This window comes from Parasteatoda tepidariorum, chromosome 10 (assembly GCF_982258835.1).
Source record: "Parasteatoda tepidariorum strain Cologne lab strain chromosome 10, Ptep-v5.0, whole genome shotgun sequence".
In the NCBI taxonomy this organism is placed as follows: domain Eukaryota; kingdom Metazoa; phylum Arthropoda; class Arachnida; order Araneae; family Theridiidae; genus Parasteatoda; species Parasteatoda tepidariorum.
Genome location: NC_141764.1, coordinates 50,772,993 through 50,797,370, shown reverse-complemented (window position 1 = coordinate 50,797,370; position 24,378 = coordinate 50,772,993). Strand labels below are relative to the sequence as shown.

At 28.8% G+C, this 24,378-nt stretch overlaps 1 protein-coding gene across 7 annotated transcripts in view; it reads right to left on the bottom strand.

Moving 5' to 3' along the window:
• Nucleotides 1-24,378, bottom strand: part of LOC107447376 (coiled-coil domain-containing protein AGAP005037) — a 759,443-nt gene that overhangs the window by 525,177 nt on the left and 209,888 nt on the right. For 3 of the 7 annotated variants that reach the window (XM_071184700.2, XM_071184703.2, XM_087153227.1), the window contains exon 1: nucleotides 18,361-18,644. The exons of the other annotated variants lie outside the window; for them this stretch is intronic. The gene's annotated coding sequence lies outside the window, so the exon portion shown is untranslated. Of the gene's footprint in view, nucleotides 1-18,360; nucleotides 18,645-24,378 lie in introns of those variants that run through there. 7 annotated transcript variants of the gene reach the window in all.

Sequence of the window (24,378 nt, the reverse complement as noted above, 5' to 3'; positions counted from 1 at the left end):
CAGGAGAAATCGCTAGGCACATACAGCAAAGTACCCGATATCGCGTTTTACCGTGACCTGGAGACTGAACAAGAATGGCCTATTTGCACGACGGCCAGTACAGTGTTCCATTAACACCAGTTCACTGGAGACAAAGTTTAATGAGGTGCCAGAAGAAAACAACTGGACAGATGTGCAGTGGGGTCTAGTACTCTTTACAGATGAGAGCAGATTTAGTCTGATCAGTGATTCTGGACACATACACATCTGGAGAGAGCGAGGAACGCGCAATAACCCCTCTAACGTCATCAAAAGAGACTGATTTGGAGGAGGCGAAGCTCTTGTCTGAAGCGGTATCATACTTGGTACCCTACACATCTTTCAAGGTGGCTCAGTCACCGGTGCCTGCTATTGCACCGAGGCTCTCCTTCCTCGTGTGCGTCTTTTTAGAGGGGTTGCGGGTTGTTCGTTCATCTTCATGGACGATAATGCTGCACCTCATCATACAGTGTCTGTCGCACAACTGATGGAGAGTGAAGATATTGCACGCATGGAATGGCCGGCGAGGTCCCAGAATTTTAATCTGACTGAATACGTTTGGGACACTCTATGGAGACGCTTGGCAATACGTGCTCAGATACCAGCAACAATTCCGCATCTGCAATTAGCACTACGACAGGAGTGGGCAGCAACTCCAGAGCTTCTTAACAACCTGGTCCTCATCATGGGCGGAAGATGTCAATCCTGCATATCAGTCATATATAATCATATCCCATACTAAAGGTTGTAATTATCTTGCCGTTCCCTAGTAAAATTTATGTTTTGATCATTTGTGCAATTGTGTTTTAAGTCTATTTTTCAATAAAGTTTCTCTTTGTTCCTGTGGATAAAACTTTTTGCAAGTTGCTTTATTTCCCATATTCTTATATTTTGAGGATTCTTCGTTATGATTTTCATCAATTTTCAACATTGTTGTTCAAACTTACATTCGAAAATCCACTTCATCCTCAATTTTTGCACACAAGTGTAAGAACTATAATTTTGAAGACCAGAATTTCCAATAAACAGTTACCACATGAGCAGAAAAATTATCAAAATGAGTGGCATAAATACCATATATTTTGGTTTTATTAACCAGAATTACGAATTTTTTTTTCCAAAATTTTAAATACCATACATAACTGTAATTTTAATAGATTTTATATTTCTCCTGACTGCAGGGGTCGGTAAGCGGCAGTAAACAGGAAGCTAATCACCATTGTATATTAAAAAAAAGTGCACAATTTCCTTAGAAATGTTTGTGAAAAATCTATCCACAATTGAGCATACATAATATATAAAAACAAATTGTATTTCCTTATATACGCAGCGAAGCAAGCATTTATTGGGGGGAAATATATCGAAAATGAAGGGAAATGGGGAAAATCTAATCTTGAAGAATACAATCATTGTATAAAAGGGGAGGTCTTCCATCATATTCTGATTTTTTTTCACCAATCATAATCGGAAGGCCATTGCCTGCTGTGTGATTTAAGCTAAGATTTTTCCCATGGTATAGTTTCTTTTTTATTCGTATTTTTCAAATTTTCCATTCCAATCACGAAAGAAAGTTTCTAAAATAAAAATTGGCAACCCATATGTATGAGATAGATGAATAACATAAAAATTTTATTCAACATTGTATTTATGTCCATCAGAAAATATTAACCATCCTCATGCAATGAATTTCTCTTAAAAAAAATTTGTTTTGCTGATGTACTTCATTAATACTGTTTTTTGAAGGCTCTGACGTCACATTATAGGACGCTTTTTTTGCAAATGATATGCTATTTTCATACCTTCTCTGAGTTTGCAGCAGTTACTCATGACAGTTAAGTCAAGTTTAGCATATCTTTAGCCAGCGTTCTCTACGCCTATTCTGAAAATGGCGCAAAACGTCAGTATGGAAAAAACCCCAGTTTTAAGAACAAGGAAATTCGTTTGTAATCGAATTTTTTAATATTTAAAAACTTACTTCCATGCTGCATAATCTGGCCTCATAATGAGAAAAAGACAATGATTTTGATAATTTTAATCAAGGTGGTAAGATGTCGATAAATTAGCAATTTTTGAAACTTTTAAAGTATTTGAGTCATTTGTCCGTTTTAAAGCCCAAATAATTCTTCACAAAAAATAGCATATATAGTTTTAAATTATAGCTTTGTTTTAAGTATACTGCTTCGGTTTTTTTTTTTATTTTCCCTAGTGAAAGAGCTTAGAAAAATCATGCTTATGTAATGATTTCAGAGTTTATATTTAGCACATTTTAATTCTTAGTGAAAATATTAAATTTCTATAGACTGTATAAAGAGCACCGATGTTTACAAATATGTTTCTTTCTTTATTCTTCGTATTCAAATTGCTAAAATTTAGTATACTTTGTTAGAAATTTTATTCTAAAATTATGGTAAAGTAACCCGCAGCAATCTGTTCTTCCAATTAACCGAAATGTTTATGGAATAAGGAACAAATTTTACCTTTATGGTTTTGAATCCGTTTGCAACATGTATGGTAAAAAAACATGAATACAAAACTATGTGGTATTTTATCCATTTACAAGTAGCATAGTTTCAAAACCATTCAAAGAAATTTTACCGGTCATTGGATGTAGTTTAGCAGCTTTATGGTGCTGTCATTAATATGTGAATGAGAGTATAGTATTCCAATAGTCCAAGGTCACAAATTGGGGATTGCCGGACACATTAAACTCTTTCAGTGCTGAGAGAAATGAAAGAAGTATTGTGTGCCAATGCTGGGACTCGAACATTCGCTCTGTCGGTCATGTGATTGGCAGATTGGCCCTCTCAGCTATAATATGTACCCATCTGCAAGGAACTAAGTGGCTTTATTAGGTGGGCCTAGTTGGTGTGATGAAATTCTGGTTGTTTAACCGTATTAGGTGAAAGCGGTTAATAAGCGGTTTTTCACGCAGTTAACAGTTTGAATACCATCTAATTTATAGTTATTTGACTGTTTTGTTTGAATACAGTTAAAAAGCTATTAAATAATTTATTATTTAACCATTTTTTCCTAGAAATTTCTAACAGTGTAATTACATCGGGGGTTACATGTAAGTAGTCCGTCATTTGCCTGGAATTTCATACTTATAATTATCTGAGCCTCATGCTAAATTATTATTGTGTCATGCTAAATTATACTGTGTGTGCAAGGTTGTGTACCACTAAAGCTTGGAAGTCATTAATATGCACCTTATAACTAGCTATTATGCAGATAAATTAAAGGTCGGAATCAAGTGATTTCTGAAATTCATCAAGAAAGATAATGTGAGCATTTATGTTTTCCGTATAGTTAAATTTAAAAGTTTGTTTCTCCCAATGGTCAATTGCACAGAAGAAAAAAATTATGCTCAAAACTAAAAGTACATGAAAAAGCTTTACGTTCTCCTAGCTCCTAGCTGTGCAGAGCACCAAAAAGCTTGGATTTTAATCAAAGATAATTCTGATAGACATAAAATCTCTAATTTTAACCAAAGCGCTTTGGTAATAATTTTGGTGAAATTAACAAAATATGGTTTTACACTGTGTGATAAAATGTGGTAAAATTAGGTAATTTCATTGTTATACCACAGAGTATGGCATTAAAACCATTTATTTGGCTAAATTCACTTCTCCGCTTTGCATTTTTAATTAAATGTGTTGTAATAAGAACTATTATTTTAAAAAAGCAGAATTTCCGGCAATTCATTACCATATAAACGGAAAAATTACCAAATGAATTGTTTGAATATCGCACATTTTGGTTGTTATTACCAGAATTATGTTTTGTTTTTACTAGAAATATTATTACCATAGAATACAATAATTTTACCCTAATTTTTTTTTCGTGAAATTTGTTGATTGCTTGATTGTATTTTGACATGATTATTTGTACATTGAAAAGTAAATAAATGATATTACATTAAGATCCTTAATTGTAATAACATTTTAAATCATTTTATTCTATCTACTAATCTGTTAATTGTCTGATTGCATTAAGTTGATTTATCAGACAGCAAACAATAATTAAATAATCGTATGTTAATTTAAGCGTACATAAACGTTGTTGCTGTTTTAACGAAGATCTTATTTTCCCTTTAATGGACATAGTAGAGAATGTGCAGATTATCAATTTAGTTTGCAGATCAGCAAATTAATTTGAGGAATGATAAAATTTTTTTGAATGACATTTTTGATTTAAAGTTCCGAAATACTTCAGACAGAATATATTTAATTCAATAGCAAAACAGACAATGAAATTGTATTCCTATATCAGTTTGATTTAAAATTTAAATTTCTTAAATGATTTTATACATGAAAGAAATTTGATGAGTCTTTCAGAAAATGATGTCTATTTGAATTCTTTTTCGTAACTTCTGAAGCACAGGTAAAGAATTCTCTTAGGAAAAATTCCTTAGCTAATGTTACTATGATAAAATAATAAGCTTTAAAAATTTAGATTTAGCTTTTTTAAATATTTAAAATTTCACAATACTGCAAGATGAATAGATTTAATTCAATAGCAAAACAAGCGATGAACCAGTATTCCTATATCTGAATCAGTTAGATTTCAAAAAATTTAAATTCTTCAACGATTATATGTGTATTATAAGCAGGGTTCGTGATTTTTTTGATTTTTTTTAAAAAAATCAAAAGAATCAGATTTTTTTGATTTAAATCGGATTTTTTTGATTAAAATCAGATTTTTTTGATTTTTATTCAAATACACTGTAGGAACTTTAATTTATGATTAAAAAAAATTATAAATGTTTAATTAAATTAACTTAATATTAAAACTACATTGTAACAATATTTTAGAAGCTCTAACTAAAATAATTTTTCATTATAATACATGGCTTTGAATGCATAGTAACCATTTTGAAACAAATGCATGATTAAAATTTAAAGACTAGATGAAGTAGAGAATTTAAAGAATACTTCAGGGGTCTGTTTGGGTTTTTCTGAGAGGTACCTATTTTGTGAAAATTAAAAATTATATTAAAAAATCAACACAAATATAGTAAAAATATGGATTTATTGTTTCTTACGAGACACAAAAATAAAATTTTAAGAAAAAGTATTTTGTGTGATTATTCTATCATTTTTCCTAAAGTTGAATTTGTAAAGGTACCGGCTTGGACAGACCCCTGTGCTTTAACTACTAAAACAAAGTTTCAGTTAGCAAACCATAACTTTAATTTAAAATTGTGATTTCTTTTTTTTTCTCTTGATTTTTAAAATGACAAAATAAATGTAGCAGACTATGTTTATAAATGTAGTCATTCATCAAAAAATAAATAAATATTTAACCTATATATTTTTATATTAAAATATTCATTTTTAATTCTATATCAAAATAAATAAGTTAAGCTAAAAAAAAAATATTTGAAAATTTATGTATTCATTGGAATTTTTTTTCACAAAATTTCTTTATAGAAAATCAGATAATGTCAAAGATACTGTAAACATATTATGAGAAAAAAATACCAGTTAATAACCCTACTGCATCAAATAGACTTCGAAAGAGTTTGAAAGGGAAGAATGACACTATATTAGGAAGAAAAAAAAAACATCTGAATTCATCAGCCCTTTTTTCTTCTTTTTCTGTTTTGGGCATATTTGGGTAATTTCTTTTTAATATAACCTCAAGCTTCAGAAATATACATTTTCCACCAATAAAACATGATGTAGATTTTAATTCACGCTTTTTCATTCAAAAGGTAGAATTTTAATTAACATTATTTGTATTATTTTTGAAAAAAATTCATGTTTATTAATTACTTTCTACAGCTATGCAAGTCTATATTAAGACAGCATTAAATGTTTACTTTAATCTGTACTTTCAATCTCAAGAATCAAAAGATTTTTAAAAATGTAATTTAAAATATGTTGGAATTTAACACACAACAAGAAAGTAATTTCTTTAACTAAAATTAATTAATGCAACAATTTATTTAAATTAAATTTTAATACTAAGAAAAGAAAATAATAAAAGTATCAAAAATTTAAAACACTCTTTTTTAACTTTTAAAATCAATATATACAGATAAAAAAAAATCAGTTGATTTAAATCAATGATTTTTTTAAAAAAATCATTTGATTTAAATCATGATTAAAATCGTGATTTAAATCAAGCTGATTTAAATCAACAAACCCTGATTATAAGAATAAGAATGAGTGTATTATAATTCAACGATTATAAGAATTCGATGAGTTTTTCAGAAACTGATGTGCAGTCCATTAGAATTCTTTTTCATAACTTCTCAAGCATAAGTAAATAATTCTCTTAGTAAAAAAATTCTAGCTAATGTTTGTAAGACGCAATAGTTAGCTTTAAAACTAAGATTTATCTTTCTTTAAATACTTAAAATTTCGAAATACTGCAGAAAGAATATATTTAATTCAATAGTAAGTTTAAACAACGCATTGTTGTAACTGAATCAAAATTAATATCCAGTTGTTCGAAAAGCATGTCTCCGTTATCCCATGACATTCGAAAAATGAAATATAATACGTATAACCAAGGAAAATGCTCCATTCTACATTTCACGAACGATTTCCTTTTGCACCATTTTCGGCAAAAATGTTTCTCTCCTTTCTGGTGAAACTGCTTAATTAAGTTGAAATTGTTGCCAAAGGGGAGTTATTAATTTTCGTCAAGAACAGTTCCTGAGCCATTTCTTGGCTGGAAATTAACTTCCCATAAGATTGGAGTTCGCTTTGAACTCACTTCTTAAAATGTTGCTTTACATTTCAGCGTTTCATTTTCGTGAAAGGAGAATTGTATATCGCCAAGTTTTATAGGAAGCTGAATTCTTGAGATGCTCGGACTTTAGTTTTGAAGGCATAGATGTAGTATTTAATAAAACACTTCAATGATAATTAATAGTGTGTCAAAGGACTTCCTTATTCCTTGGGATTATAATTATTTTTATTAGTGAAATAATTAATTATAATGATTATAATGGTTCTAGTAATAGTAATATTATTTCACCACACAAATTTTTAAAGAGCGTTACTGCGAGTTCAACCACGGCAAAAAGTGTTTTCTTTTTGAGCTATTGTAACAACATGATTAGTTATGCTAATTTTCAATTCATTCCTTTTCCTTGTAACACGTTTATAACTTTCCAGTTTCTTCGAATTCAGTTATAATTTTTTTTCCAGTTCTTTCTTCAACAAAGGATTTTATGGCAGTGAATGTACTGACTTCTTAGTTCACTCCAAATTCCATTAACGTTTTTGCCAGTTCATTAAAAGCGCCCTCTATCTTTCACAATTCGGGCTGTTTGCATTATTGACTTCTTTTTCTATGGCCCATATAACCTACATACCAAGTTTCATCAACATTCTTCCTCCTGAAAGTACATTGCATTGGTCTCAAATGGGCAACCTTAACTGTAAGCACCCTGTATGATAATCAATCGCTTTTTCGTTGGAAAGAACATTAAAAAAATATTATTACTTTAAGTTTTCAAATCGAGAAGCTTCAGGGGTTATAAACCAACACAATCTAGTCTGAAAGTTGTCAGTTATGGATCAGAAAGTTGTCAATAATTGCAATAAATGAGTCAGTTTGTGGCTTTTATAAAGTTGAAAAGATGTGTCATCTTTTCACACCAAATATTCCATACCCTAACTCTAAAGATCGAAGTCACATGTATTCATATCGGGTTAATAAGATGACAATGGCATCTTAATATCAATTTGGGGTACCAGTCAGCAATCTGATACAAAATCGAAAACTTTTATGCCATATGTTATTGCATGCATTCGTAGCGCCATCTCTCAGAAGCTTTTTCAATTAAAGGCTGCAGGTTAATTCAAAATTCGTCTGCATGCGCATCAAATCATGTCAACTTACTCCTGTTGTTGTTTCGAGTCAAAAATTATAATTAATTACTTTTAAAACAAATGCAGATAAAAAAAATTTGTTGTTGGTGTTTTAAGTAAAGATTAAAAATATCCTAACATGTTTTTCAAGCTTTTCCTATTCAATTTTATTAAAACAAGAACAATTTAACTTTGAAGTCAATTATTCATTTAATATTTCTTGATTCACCAATTACTAATTTTTTCTATCTACATTGCAAAAAAATACAACTTTATAATAAGCTACAGATAATGTAATTTCAGGGCTATACACTGTAAAAATTTTAGTGTATCTCAACGCCAAAAACGGTGCAACTGCTACACCAATCTGGTGTTCCACTCCACCAAGAACCAAGGACAGTTCTTGGTGAAGTGAGCACCAAGAATGTTTTTTTACACTATTTGATGTAAAGTAGCTGCCAGCATTTTTATTATACCGTAACACTAACATTTATAATTACAGTTAGGTTAGATGCAATACACATAAGAGTCAGTACAGTTCTATTTATGATATATCAAGTAAGGATCATTAATTCAAGATGCAATATTTATACAATATTTTTCGAAATGAAATTAGTTGTTAATCAAACATACACACGGCATAGAGAAAATATTGATATAAATTTGAACTACGCTTAATAAAACCGAAGGAATGGAAGTTAAATATTATAAAACTAATTAATACAATTGACAGATTTAAGTAAATCCTATGAGAATATGATTATTTTTATTATACAATTAAGAACATAGATGACTTTAGTAACATTTTATACAAGTAGTTTGTCAAATGAATTCTACAAGGACATGAAAATTGAAAATACTTGGCCAAAAATCGACCACAATCAATATTCTTCAATCAGTAAATTCTATCAATAAAGAGACTATTCAACAAGTAAAGAGGATAGTAACATATTTGGTATTAAATAGACTGGTGATCGAATTGTCAACTCAATCCGACAAGAATAAAGAGATTAGCAAATAGTTTACTATGATCTTCTCTACTGTAAGTATTGTGGTTGATATCTTAGCCTAGTTAGGCTTCGATGTCCGCCATCATAGATTTAAAAAAAAGTTTTTTTATCTCCAGATATATTGCTGATGACTAAGTAAATTGACTCGTTATGTGTAGCTGGTGTCTTATGCCATACATTTATTCAAGCACAAAAGAAATTACAAACTTACCTTTATTTTCCAAAATTTACGGAACAGCAACAACTCATTCTCTGACTTGTAGCTAGTCATGAATGAAGTAAAAACATCTAGGCTTAAACTTTATCAATTACTGGTGTTAAGATTTAAGTACATCCTTTAAAGATGTGTATGAATGCTCAGTTCGGTATTAACTTGAAATAAACCAATCATTCACGCAATTTTTAGAATTTTTAATATCAAATTCGGTTAGGTATTATGCCACAGATTTTACAGTATAGGATGTTGATGACAAATGCATCTTTTTTTCTTGTCTTTTTTGGCTTTTTTTACGATATTATTCAAATTTTTCTAATTTTATTTTTTTTTCACTCTTAAGCTCTTCTTTCCTTTTTTAGTTAAATTATTTTCTATCTTTTTTGAAATTTGAAAGAAATTTTTCCTTTTACTACCATTTTGCTTATGAAAAAAAAAATGGTTCCATAATTTTTAATTTATAAATTCGTGTATTTTTCATTTAATTATATTACTTTAAATATATTACAATAACATGTATTGATGTTGAACAGAATTTGTCAAGTTCTAAAAAATTGTCTTTAGACCACAGCCAATCCTTCAATTTACAGAATATCAGAAAACATTTGATATTGCTGTGCAATTCCGATGTTCTTAAAGACTGTCACTAAAAATTAATAAATTCCTATTTATCTTTAACAAGTACATATTTACATTTTATTTAATTCAAAATTTAAAAATTTATTTTAAATATTTCCCAATATTTTAATAATTTTATACACCCAATTTATATTTTACAATTTTTTCATAAAGAAGCTATTATAAAACAAGTTTTCTAAAATGATTAAGGACATAATTACTCAAGGTAATTTTTGATCATTTTTAGGCGCTCATTTTTCTTTTTTGTTAATTTTAAGAATTTTTAGGTCATCAACATCGTAACCGTGATAATATTAATATAAATATTACTTTCTAAATAACATAAGAAACAATGTTTTCAATTAAACAGCTCAATAAAAAAATTTATCTTAAGTATTAAAAAATGATTGAATGAAATAGATAGCTAAACAAGCTGTATGTTCTTTGGCAAAATTGAATGTTGTATCGATGTTTATTTTACAAGAAGGAGTGCATAGAAGGTCGTGGGGGGGGGGAACCACGAATGTCAGGATCGGAAATCAATTTTTTCTTCTTTAGACGGAACAGGAGAAGAGATCAATAAATGCTTAGAAACTCTTTGGTATTTTCTCTCTTTGCTCTTGAAACTCTTACATCAAGAGAAAAAAATACATAAACTTATGTGGCACTTCACGAAAATGTGATTCTTTTGTATCCTTAGATTTTATTGGCACTGTTGGAGTTTAAAGATTAGAATTTTTTTTTACTTTATTTCGATTCCGTGCTAGTAAGGGATGAACCTTGAAATGAAAATTTCAAACATTTTCCGACTACCTTATAATCTAGTTGGAGCTCTGTAGCACATAACAGCACCAGTTTCAGTCGTTTTCTTACCGTCGATTTCAGAATTCATCAACCGCTAATCGAAATTTCGATCACTTTACAAGAAGTAAAAAGTGCTCAAATATCAACGAATGCTCAATAGCCCATGATAATACAAGTTTCAATCGGTTGCTGACGTAATCGTAAGTTTTCGTTGATCGAAATTTCGACCAATGTCCGATCAGTTACAGTGTTCAAATAGCAACTTGTGCTTTGAAACTCATGAAAACACTAGTTTCAATCATTTTCTACCTAAGTATAAAAATTTATCGCCATTTTACCGTCAAAGAAAATTTAAAGGCAATCCAAATTCGGCAATTTTCTGGCTCCTGGTATCAGAAGTCATGGTCCTTTTATCACTTATTTTATCTTACCACTAAAATCGAAAATTCGACAATTTTCCAACCAGTAAAAGTGCACATTTATGAACTAGTGGTATGTAATTTATGATAAAGTTTAACCATTTTCTGGCAGCTGATTTCGAAATTTATTGCCATTTTCACAGTAAGGAGAATTTATTGCTTTTTAAATTTTCTAGCATTTTCCGACCAGTTCAATTAGAGTGCTCAACTAATAGCTAGATCTCTGCACTCCAAAGTGCTGAAAGAATAATTTTTGCTCTTTTTTTCGCCAAATTTTCAACTAAGCACAAACAAAATTGGGGTGCCGGCACTGCACTAAACACTTAATATTTGAAACTACTTTTTAATATTTTATCATTTATATGAACCATTTTGATTTAAAAATTCAGCGTAGTTTCAGTGCAACATGTTCAGAAATTAATGGTTTATATAAATATATATTAAATGCTGTATTTCTTTTTTTTTTTGCTTTTTAAAATCCGTGTAACCAATTAAGAAATATTTAGATAATTTAGTGATACGGTATTTTATCAGACATAATCTGCTCAGTTATTTATAATAAGATATTGCTGACATCAACACATTTTTCAGCAGCTGTGTAACTGACCTCTGAAATCTAAGATGACCTTTTTATTTTAACCGAATGTCTGAATAAGTGTTTTAATCGCATTAAAAAATCATCGATCATATTTAGGAGTTGAATAACATTATTGGATCTGAATAACATATTAATTGAATAACATATTTACTCTAAACGTACTTTCTTGACATACGTATACCTTTCATAAGGCGAACTAATTTTTTAATAGTTTAATAAATGTCCACATTTTAAAGAAATAGAATTTTTTTTAAAAATTATTTTAGAATACTAGTTTTCGTTAATCAGGATTTTCTTCCCCCCACCAAAAAAAATGAAAGAAATGAGGGAAATTAATTAAAATTATGTATAGTATAAGTTTATTATCATTAAGATAATTTTATACCGAAAGGTCAGACATTTAATTTATAAAAAATATAAGACTTCATACAATAAATAAAAAAACTAATATCATAAATATTGAAATAAAAAAATCATGAGATGAAATATTAAAAAAAATCCAAACTTGTTGTTCAATACCAATTTGTTCGCTTCATTTTCTAATAAAAACACATGTCTAACTTTTTTCATATACATTCTAATTCAAAATATCTAAATTTTGGCGGTGCATGAATTTCTTAAATTTTTATAAGCTGAAAATAAATTCTAAAACAGTTTATCTGAACTCTTATTTTTTAGAACAGATTTTAATAAACCATAATTAAAAGTTTCTTTTTTTCAAACGCACTCAAGTATTTCTTAATAAAATACCATTCCCAATCTTCACTAATATTTAAAAATAAAAACATTTGTTCATTAAAAAAATTATTCCTCTCCCACAACTAAAATCAATTGAAAACCAAAATACACTTTTTTTACTCAACTTTTAAAATTTTATCTTTTCGTTTGAAACAAGAACACGGAACCGAATCGAAGCATATTGCTTCCAATGTTCCAAAACGAGCGATATAATATTTAAAAACAAAAACATTTGATATAATATTTAAACACAAAAATATTTGTTCATTAAAAAAAATTATTCCTCTCCCACAACTAAAATCAACTGAAAACCAAAATACATTTTTTTACTCAACTTTTAAAATTTTATCTTTTCGTTTGAAACAAGAACACGGAACCGAATCGAAGCATATTGCTTCCAATGTTCCAAAACGAGCGATATAATATTTAAAAACAAAAACATTTGATATAATATTTAAAAACAAAAACATTTGTTCATTAAAAAAAATTATTCCTCTCCCACAACTAAAATCAACTGAAAACCAAAATACACTTTTTTTACTCAACTTTTAAAATTTTATCTTTATGTTTGAAACAAGAACACGGAACCGAATCGGAGCATATTGCTTCCAATGTTCCAAAACGAGCGATATAATATTTGAAAACAAAAACATTTGATATAATATTTAAAAACAAAAACATTTGTTCATTAAAAAAAATTATTCCTCTCCCACAACTAAAATCAACTGAAAACCAAAATACATTTTTTCTCAACTTTTAAAATTTTATCTTTATGTTTGAAAGAAGAACACGGAACCGAATCGAAGCTTCCAATGTTCCAAAACGAGCGATATAAGGCGGGTTATAATCTCTCGAACCATCTTATTATTTAGTAGAAGAGGGATTTTTAAGAGAACGAAGGGATTAAAGAGGGAATTTCAGAAGGGAAAGATAGTATCATCGATGGATGTTTATTTGATGCTTGAAAAAGATAAACGGCTTATAAGAACAAAAAGGTAACATATAAAGTCGGTTCTATTTTTAAAGAATTTTGTCTTTTCGAAGCCTAGCTATACAAAATGGATTTTTATTCGAAAGTATTTTTCTCCCGTCAACAATTGGAATTTGTGATCTCAGGGGAAAAAAGCAATTACGTGCTGATAAACAGGGAAAGATTTTGTTCATGATATGGCGCAGTGCAGTAATAGTTATGCTTCTAATGTTGCTGTACTTACAATCAGTACTAGTTATTGAAGTTATTTATTTATGATTTATTATTAAGTGGTTATTTTATTGCCAGAACGTGTTCGGTGCAGCTGCTTCGCCTTTGCGTATAATATAAACCAAGTGCTCTTTTTTTTATCTCTGCCGATTTTAATGCTGGAAGTATCACTTTATTTAAAAAAATATTTTAGTGATTAACACATTTCGTTGTAAAATAATGCGTTGTTATAAATTTTTTTTTAATATTGTCTCTTTAACCTTAGCTGTGTGATCTGTATAATTGTTTTTAGAATCATTCCTGTGCCTGTACCATTATAATTTTAAAATACAAAGTTTTATTTCGTACTTTAAACGGTACAAGTTAAAAAAATCAGGATCAAATTACGGTATGAAATATAGGCACTTTGGGTTCATCATCCGTAAAATCTATTTTATCGTAAAATCCATTTTTAACCGTAAAATATTATACCATGAATTTCACAGTAATAGAGTGATTCAGTGATTTTATTATAATTGTAACAGTAAAAGTCACGGTTTATCATATTTTTTGATCCGTAACATGTTTCAGTAAAAATGGATATTACAGTACTTTTTACCGGATATTTTTACATTGTACACAACTCAAGATAAAATTATTTCTTAATTACTCTGTGCATATTTAAAGGGAAAAAGAAATAATTAAAGTCAATTGTCGCTCCAATTAAATTCTAAAACAGTGCATTTGTTTGTTAACCCCGAAAAACTCCTACGGTTAACCTGACGGTAAGGTGATTCTAACCCATGACTTGTCAACTACTGATGATATTTTAAGCTAGCACTGTGATCTGTGCAAGCAGGGTGAGGAATTTGTATCAACCAGCCATTGTAGGGATTCGAACCCGGTTCACCTCATTGGAGGGCGAATGCTCTATCTACTGTTCCACCACGGCTCGAAAGCAACCATTGTAAAAATTAGTTAACCTACAAGTAATAATATAATCTGAGAATGCTATGATAATCTGCAGCGAACGAAGCCGTGCTGCAGGGATTCTGTTTGCTGTCCATTCGGGTCTAAAGTATAATTTAAAAAAAAAAAAAAAAAAAAAAAAAAAAAAAAAAAAAAATATATATATATATATATATATATATATATATATATATATATATATATATATATATATATATATATATATATATATATATATATATATATATATTCAACTTCTTCTAAATACTTCCGTATTCCATTGTTTAGGAATTGGTTTATGACTGTTGTATTCAAATTTAAAAACACGAAATATTTTGAAAATATTCAAGAAACTTTTATGTCTATTATTATAATTTTTCCTATAAATGATGAGATTCATATAATTAATAACGAGCGAAATATATAAAGTTCAAACGCTTATTTTTTTTATCAGAAATTCTTCAAAGCTTCATTCTACTATCAGTTTTATTTTTCTAATTTAAGGAATTGCAAAATATTTCCTTTGAATAAAATCGTTAAAACCCATTCTAAATTATCCATTACGGAAGTAGTAACCAGCTACTTTAAAAGAGGACTTTAAATCTTTTCATTTCTTAAATTGCTTGGAAATGAAGAGAAAAAAATATTCTTAAAGCAGATTATGAAGAACTCGTTTAGCATTTTTTAAACCTATAGATTTCTACTAAAGCAGTTGATCATTAGAAAAACATTCCAAAAAGGAAGAGAGATGGAATGAATGAAACGAAGAATTCAATGGCTCTAGAATGAATATTTTTTATTTAGAATCCTCCCACTTTTTAGAGATTCCCACGAGAACCAGGTCACTCTTCTATAGAATTAAAATTGCTTAGTTTTGTTTTTAAAAAAATTTATCAGCCCAATTTATACCAGATTAAGAATGGGGTTAATTTAAGTGTATTTGACAATGCTGCAAAAATGATCAGTAAGTCGTAATTACTTCCCGATTTCTAATTTTATTTTTTGTATAGATTAAATAATGAATACCAAATTGCTATAAAATGTTTTGTTTGTTCAGATAAGTTTATATTAAAAATGCTCCTGTGATTAAAACTATTATTTAATTTAATTTTTATTTTTATTTTTAATATAATTCGATTTTATTTTTAGTTTACTTGTTTAATTTGTGTTAATACTTAAGATTAACTTATAATCTAACATAATATTAACTTTCTACAACTGGTTAACATAAAACTAATGATTAACATAATATTATTTACTTGCATAATATTATCTTAATATTATAACTTAATATTACTTATTAACTTAATATTATGCAACCCTAGCAGCAAAATAACTTGGGCGCTCATTGGACCATTATTCATTCATCTTGACTCAATAAAAGTAAAGATGATCAATATTTTTCCGATTAACTAATATTTTATATCCATTATTTAACCAATATCGGCCCTATATAGAATTGTTATCACCCTATATTAAAAGCCATTCTAAGACCAATATTAAAAAATCTTATGTTTTTATCTTATGCTAACTTAAGATTAAGACCAAAGATTTATTAATACTTATTTGATTTAATGATTTATTTTTATTGCCATTTCATTTATTTTAATGCAATCAATTAAAAGCAGTTTTATTTAATATTTTTTCCTTTAATTAAACTTAGATTAATCTTTTCAAGCATGTTAAAAAAGGAATTCTTTTAACCAAAATTAAAATTCTGTAATTTACGTTTATTTACCCAATGATACTCAATATGACTGATTAATTTAATAGTATAGTACTCAAGATTAAGAATTCAAATTAATTAATATTTATTTTATTTTCACTAATTAATTACTTTTATTTTATTTATTTATTTTAATTTAATTATTTTATTTTATTTTTACTTATTTTTTAATTCATAAAATACAATTTTAATTAATTCTGTTAGTAAAGATTAGTCTTCACAAGGTCGTTAAAAAAGGAACTCTGTTAAACAAAATTAAAAACGTATGTTTATTTACTTAATAATACTCATTATATAACTGATTAATTGAATATTATAGTTTTTCCAGATTAAGAATAAGCTTAATTAACACCTATTTGATTTTCACTTACTAATTACTCTTCATTTTATTTATTTTATTTCAATTAATAAATTATAACTTTAATTTAATATTATACTTTATAATTAACTTCATATTATTCTCTCTTAAACTTTATTCTTTTTTTAAATCGTTATAAAAAAGAAGTTTTTCAATCAAAATTAAAAACATGTAAATTATGTTTAAAAATAGTTAAAATTTTACGGTATTGTGACAGTTTTTCAGTAATTTTTTTTTCTTGAAGAAACTTTAAATATCATAACTACACACTCTGATAAACGTGTTGTTAATAATCTCTTAAAGGGAATTAAGTACAAAATTGGATCCCATAAACTTTTTTAAGCAAGAAAACATTTAAAAAATAAATATTCAATGCAATTGATTTTCTTACTATATATTTTCCTAATATCATAGCTTTGAATTTAAAAATGCTTATAATAGACGATTTTACCCCTCATTAACCTTTCGTGATATCATCTTTTCTGGTTTTTGCCCATTAAACTTAAAATTATAGCCAGTTCGCGATCTTGTCTTTGCTAGCTCTAGATTCTCCGAAAATTAAGTATTAAATCAAAAGGAAGATTAATTTTTTTTTTGGTTGCTTATAAATAGCGAGATTACAACTTTAAAGTTTAACTCTTTTTTACAAAATAATATTTTACTCTCACATGATAATGAACATTAATAAACGTTATATATTAAGTTCGAGAACATGGAAGCGATAAAAGAAATATTTTTTATTTTCTCATTTATATGAATTTTTCAACCAGATTTATAAATTTTAAAAATATTTTACCTACAGTTTTTTTAACTACAGATAGTTACAAGATATTTTCTAGATAGATCTCAGAAAATTAAATATAATACATGAAATATGAAAATGTCAACAATCTTCAAGAAAAACGTAAAGAATCACAAATTTTTTGTTTTTATTTGTATCCAGCGGTATTTTTTTATTCTCTAATTAATCTTTCCCACAAAATCATGCAATAAGATAAAAATATGCTTTTTAAATTTATAATATTTTTCAAACATCAAATAAAGCTTAGTTCAAACGTTTTGGAAAATTCATAAAAAAGCTAAATAAAATTTGTCGCGATGAGTGTATTTAGCTGAAAATATAAATAAAATACACTTTACTGGAAGAATCTTAGTTTTGTAAAAAGTAGGGAGGAAATTAGTAAGATATGTGTCATAACATCTTTATAAACTGTTGTTTTGAAGAGAAACAATGTCATATTTTAAGGGGGGGAAATATTTGCGTTTTAAACTTAAAAAATTCTTTTGAAAACTTAATCGTTTTTAAAGTTACGTTTAATTTTTGTCCTTTGATAAAAGTATATTAAAATTCATAAACTTTTATTAGCTTTCTCATATTAAAAATTTAGATTTATATTTTCAGAAACTACATTCATAACAACAAGAAATACAAGTATTTCAACTACTACATGAAAATAAAACTGCAATAAAAAAAAAATGGAAAAAAAATTGTGAATTTTAAAAAAAAAATCTCATTGGACTTAAATTTATTTTCAGAACTTTTTTTTCATTTATATTTACGCTTAATACTTTTTTAAACTTTTATTTTCTTTATTATTTTTCTATATAATCTGTTTTATTATTTTTATTTCTTTAATTACTTGTTCCAACTATTTTGAATGATGAATTGAAAAATAGTTTAAATATGAATAATCTAAAAAACACATGTTTTTTTGTAATGATTTAAAAATGTAACTTTTATTGATTCATAATTATTTAATTTGAGTTAAAAAACATTAAGAAAAACCGGCATTGTCATTTCGTATATTTTAAGGTGACATCTGGCACAATGCCATCATTTTTACACGTGCAAAATACACCATTAAATGAACTCACTTACCTGATAAACAACACTTAAAATTAATCCAAGACTTAGCTAGTCAGATAACTCGAAATCCTCTTAATCCGAAAACACAAATATTCCACTCCAAGTTATTCTAGAACATCTAGAATAAAACATGCTGTTCCCTGATAAAGAAAGAGAGTAGAAATGTTTGAAAGATGAGAAACAAAAGGATCCTTTTTGAATAATTTCTTCAGCATCCTCAATCCCAAGGCGCAAGGAATGATGGGTAAAGGAAGAGCGAGAGCATCTTTTCCGGCAGACGAGAAGTAAACGTTCTCGAAAAACAGTTCTAGACAAGGCCGAGGTTTTTCACAGGGTTGCCAAATCGGTAGGGGTAGAGGAGAGGAGATGTATAATTGGTCGCCAACTTGTACTTTTGCAGTTGCCATACCTAGCAGGTGTTCGCGTGGGTGGATGTAAATTGAAACATATGAGAGAAATGAAATCAATATCGAATGGAATGAAACGTGTTGAATATCAAATTTGACGCATTGCTGTTTATTTTAATAAATTAAGAATTAATTATGCTCTTTTGAAAATATGAGAAGAAATGGCAACGTTTCATTCACTTTAAAAAATTTTCGATTTTTTATTCTCTAAGGTTAATGCCTTCTAATGTTAAGAAAAAAAGATTCTAGCATTTCGTATAGTTGAAACAAAATTTTGAACTTTCTATAAATTTTATTTCGTATTTCCTAGAATTGTTAGTCAATTGAATATGAAGCTAAAACTTATTTTTAATTTAGTTTCAAAGTAGTAGCTACACTTATGCTTCTAAAAATTGCAACGCCATGAAGGAATTATGTAAATAGAACAAAACTTACATGAAATGCAAAGTGATGTAGGATATACAAATAATAAGAATTACAAATCGTTTGCGCATATTAATTTCTACCACTGTCAGTTTAAGAATAACTGTTACTGCCACTGTAGAATAAATTTCATCAATTTCTGACAATTCCTCCCTAGAGTTACAATTTTCACAAACATTGGAGTAAAAAATATAAATAAACTAAATCGTAAACTTTACAAAATTAAATTTTACTGGAATATTTTAAAAATGTATAGTAAGAATAGGAAAGTTATTTCTTGTTGTAAGAAACAAAATCGTCGGGAAAACATATCTGAGCTTGCTGGCGTTGAGAAGCACTTGTTGCATACACTTTACACCAGTCAAAGATACAATGCTGATAATGATGTAAGATACAACAAGCGTAAACTTTTTCTTTCTTCTTTTTCTTTTTTTTTTTGGACTGAAGAAAAGAAGTTATTTTTCATAAAAAGCTGTTATTTGTATTTTTATATAAACTCTACCTAGATATTTTATTCAAACTTAAGTACTATGGCGTTTTCTTTTTTATTTAAAATGATTAAAAAATTAATTGGCAAATATTAAAAAAAATATAGCACATGTCTGCATTAATTAAGTTATGAAACGCACAAAAACGTACTTAATTTAATCAAAAAGATGCTTTTTTTCGGCGGAATTGGATTCTTGACCATCAAAAATACCCAGAAGAGTTGCCTTAATTTGGAAAATATGATTCTAATAGTTTCGAGTGGAGAATGGGCAAAAATTTAAAAACTTTAATACCATGTTTCTTCCCCTTTTTTGTGTATTTTATCGAAACTATGGAACTATATAAGCAAATCAAAAGAATTCTGCTCTCTATTGAATACCTGCAAGTGATATGACATTGTAGGTGAACCGTGGTTATTGTCGATTCAGAAAACTATAAGTAGTGTGGACTTTATATACCAATATAGGTGTCTAATATAGAAACTAGAGTAATAGCATTTTCGCCACCCTCAGAAACGGATACATAATCTACTATCACCGTACTATACATTCATGGAAAACTCTTTCGTTAGGATGTAGTGCGCGAATTGGTGATGAAAGCTATGACATCAAAATAGACAGTCAGGTCCACCGTGTCTTCGTAAGTGCACCAAATTTGTTGCGGATTGGTTCAGAAGTATGGATTTGTGCAAGGTATATACTGACTGTGCGTACAAAGTAAGGGAACCACTCTGAATAACTTTCGATCTAATGATTGGGTCCTCACGTTCTAGAACTCAATCTTAATGATTCAAGGTGATGACTTCAAATATGTTGATTAATAAGTTAAGACGATATTTTAAAAAGTACTAATCAGACACCAAAATGAACTTTGTCTGAATAAACATACTTTTTTTTCGCCGTACTTGGATTTTTGACCCCAAAACTATGGGGGGGGGGGGCTAGCAGCAATCTGGGAAATTTAATCATTATAGTTTGCTTAGAAAAGCAGCCCAAAGTTTGAAACTCGCAATGCTAATTTTATTTTCTGAGTATTTCATCATATCTTGATACTTTTTTTAACGAATTGAAAAACAATTTTGAACACAATTATAAAATTTGTTTATATAAAGATAATCTTATGCTAAAAATTACTTTCAGTAAATATTTATTATTTTAGTTAAAAATAGTCGAAACATTTTGCATTGCGAGGTATAAAATTTTTTTAATAATTTTTGCGAATGTAATTTTACATGGAAAAATACAACATTTGAACGAATTCCCCGGAATTTTTCCCGAGAATTTGAATTATAGAAAGTCGTATTTTTAAATTTCGATATCTTAGGAACAATTCAATCGACTGCCAGGCTTCTGCCACCTGGGAAGAAACTAACGTGTCACAGTCCCGGACTGGAATTTCTTAGTTTGTAAGAATAACTAAAAGTCATTGGGACATGCATATGTTTCTTTGCTGAAGCTGCAGCTTTGCTGAACTCTATTTGTGTGTTTCACGGTTCATCCACCCGTTTCTGCCCACAGAGTCTCCCATATGACCCGAACTCATGCTTACCGGGGTTTTGCGATTTAATGACAGTTGGATAAATTTTGAATTATTAATAAAAGGGCCGTGGTGGCTCGGGGGATATAGCACTCGCCTCCCAAAGAGGTGACTCGGGTTTGAATCACACTGGTGGCTGGTTGTTTCGAATTCCACACCCGGCTCTTACCGACTGCAGCGCTGACTTAAATTATCCTTAGTGGTAGAAGGATCATGGGTTAGAGTCCTCTTGCCGCCAGGCTAACCGTGGGAGATTTTCGTGGTTTTCTTCATCATATAACGCAAATGCAGGTTAATTCTGTCTAAAAAAGTCCTCCACAAAGGTACATTTCTCATAATACGTGATCCAGGAGTTGTCTTGTCTTCTGGATTGCGTTTAAAATTACAAGGCTGCATAATTAAACGTAAACTCAGAATTGAGTCAGATGTTCAACGACGGTTATAAAATAAAATTATTAATTAAATTCAATGCATAAACAACTTTTACAATATCGTGGACATGCAAAGATTTGATTAACATATTTTTTAAAATTAATTAGAGTTTAAGAGTTGGAAGAGGGGTTGAAAAATTAGAATATTTAACTACAATTGTGGTGAATATTCGGCTTGGTTACCATTAAAGTTTATATGTTATACAATATAATTTTGAAGGGTGGTCAAGCTGGTCTTTAAAGTCACTTAGTACATTCATAATGCGTTCTTGATTGAATAAAAGAAAACCTCATATAAGAGGTAATTTTGCTTTCCTTTATCTTTCCTAGTTTTTTTTCCCTTCTTAAAGAAATAAGAAAAGAGGTTGGAAATATTTATGATTTCCCAACATCTCCGTTAGCTTAAGGATAAGTGTTAAGAACTATCCTTATCTCTCTCACAAAAGACACTCAAATTGCAGTAAAGCAACATCATTCCCAATAAACACATTTATATCCTTCCATGCTTCTTATCAGAACTGATAAATTATTATTAAATTCCCGTAACAATCACCCGAGCATCCACCTTTTGCTCTTCTTTATCCTTTAACGATCATCCTAGAGATGGATGATGGGACTAGAGAAGGATATTCAGTTACATTCTGAAGAATGATGATTCAATCAGAGGGATAAAGTAAGTTTAGTTGTTTTTAGTCAGTCAATAGCTGAAGACTTCCTATTGAGTGAATTAAATACTAAATAACGCAGACAATGCTTAAAAATATTTGATTTCTTATTTTTGAGTTCATAATTATATTTGTAGATGTTATATCAATTAATATATATTTTACAAAAAAATAATCAGGATTGCACAGAATTAAGATTATTTTGTAGATATTTGCTATTGCTAAATACGATACGAAAAAAATTATTAGGCATAAGAACAAATAAATATATAATAAATCAAAAGATATTTGGTCTTTTAATTAAAAATAAATAAATTTAAATACTGACAACAAAATAAGAACAAAAAAAGCAGGGGAAAAGCATATTTTAGACAACAGGCAATCTAAAATATGTTTTTTCTTGTACCTCAGAGTAAAAGGGAGGTAGAGCTCCCTTTCGCAGACTTAAGCTTGAAATTAAAAGACTTTTAATCGGAATTACAATACTCAGAGACTTTTAGCATTATTTTACCAACTAGTTTCGCTACTTTTTTCTTAAATATTAATAAAATATAAATTTAAAAAAAAACTAGTATCTGTGTAAAAACATATAAAGCTAGCAAATTAAATTATCATTGGTTTTATTTTCTTTTTATACGGTCATTTTTAGGTAAAAAAATAAGGCATTTTTTGCATTTACGCTAAATATTGTAAAAACATTTCTATCGTCTAAAACAAAAAATCATTTCCTGATTTTATTTAGAAGGCTATTTAACTATGTTTTGAACTATTGCCTTAAAAGCAAGTTCATATACTATTGAGTCGGGGATCAATGTGGTTAAAAAAGCAAATTTTTCAAAATTTCAGCATTTGTCTCTGCGAAGAAAAATGCTTAAAAAGTGAAATTTAACTTTTTCTGCTTACTCTGGGGTTCAAACCATGTGTGCTAAATCATAAACACTCATGAAAAACTGTAGATAATTATTTTAAAAACAACACGAGATATCATATTTAAGATGGCGTAAAATGCGAAAAAAATCTGATTTCGAGATAAACGCATTCAAAAACTCAAAGCTATTAGTCTATCCACTGCTATCGCCTTGCACAAAAATTGCTACAACTTAGTAAGTATTTAGATTACAACAAAAAGTAAAATATTTTTAAAAAGCTAAGAATAGAGATAAGATTTTAAATTTATAATAAACTCAATTTTGAAAATTTTGTCTGAAATCATGTTCTTGCACAAGTCAAACACCTTAAAGAAATATTTTGTAACAATGTTGCACCTTTAGATTTAAAGTAATGCAACCGTGCGTCAGGGTTTTTATTTCGTGTTCATCGAGTCTAAAAAGGGCTGTGAACGAAGTATGCCATGTAAATCTGATGATATTTGCACCAATGGCGTTATGGTGCTTTATACATGATAATACGACCAGCTATACAGCTGGTATTGTAAAGGATAATTTGTGGAATGTAATTGCGAATTCACATATCTGTGTTGGTCTCCAGACATTGCAGATCACATTTTTGAAACTAAATTGAAAGAACCCTCCAATTACAAGATATAACCAATCTATCTTACACTAATAGAAAGTGCCATAAACGTCCACAAGCGACCTATTAACGTCTGGTAGGAACGTTGTCCATACCAAGACAGCTATAATCAAGTGGAGCATGGTACAAAAATTCATGCAAAGAAGAATCCCCTTGTGAGATATTAAGAACGTAATAAAATCGCTATTTTTTGTATTCTTGATCATACAACAATACTTGTACATTTGAATATCTATTGTAAGTATTGATTAATTTTACCTGCTCATAACCAAGTGAGGTAGGTTTTAAGTACCATTTTTGGATTCTGAACACAATTTTCATGCTATAATTCTCATTTATCACTACACTGTAGGAAAATCCTAATCAAGTTACGGTAAACGTACCGATGTGCTGGGTGCCGATACTTTTCTACCATAAACCCATTTTACCGAAACATGTCTTCTTCTTCTTCAGCACGACAGCCCCCTACAGGCCTTGGATGCCTCAACCACGTGTAGCCTCCAACGCCTCCTATCCATGGCGACTTTTTTCCAGTTGTTAATCTTT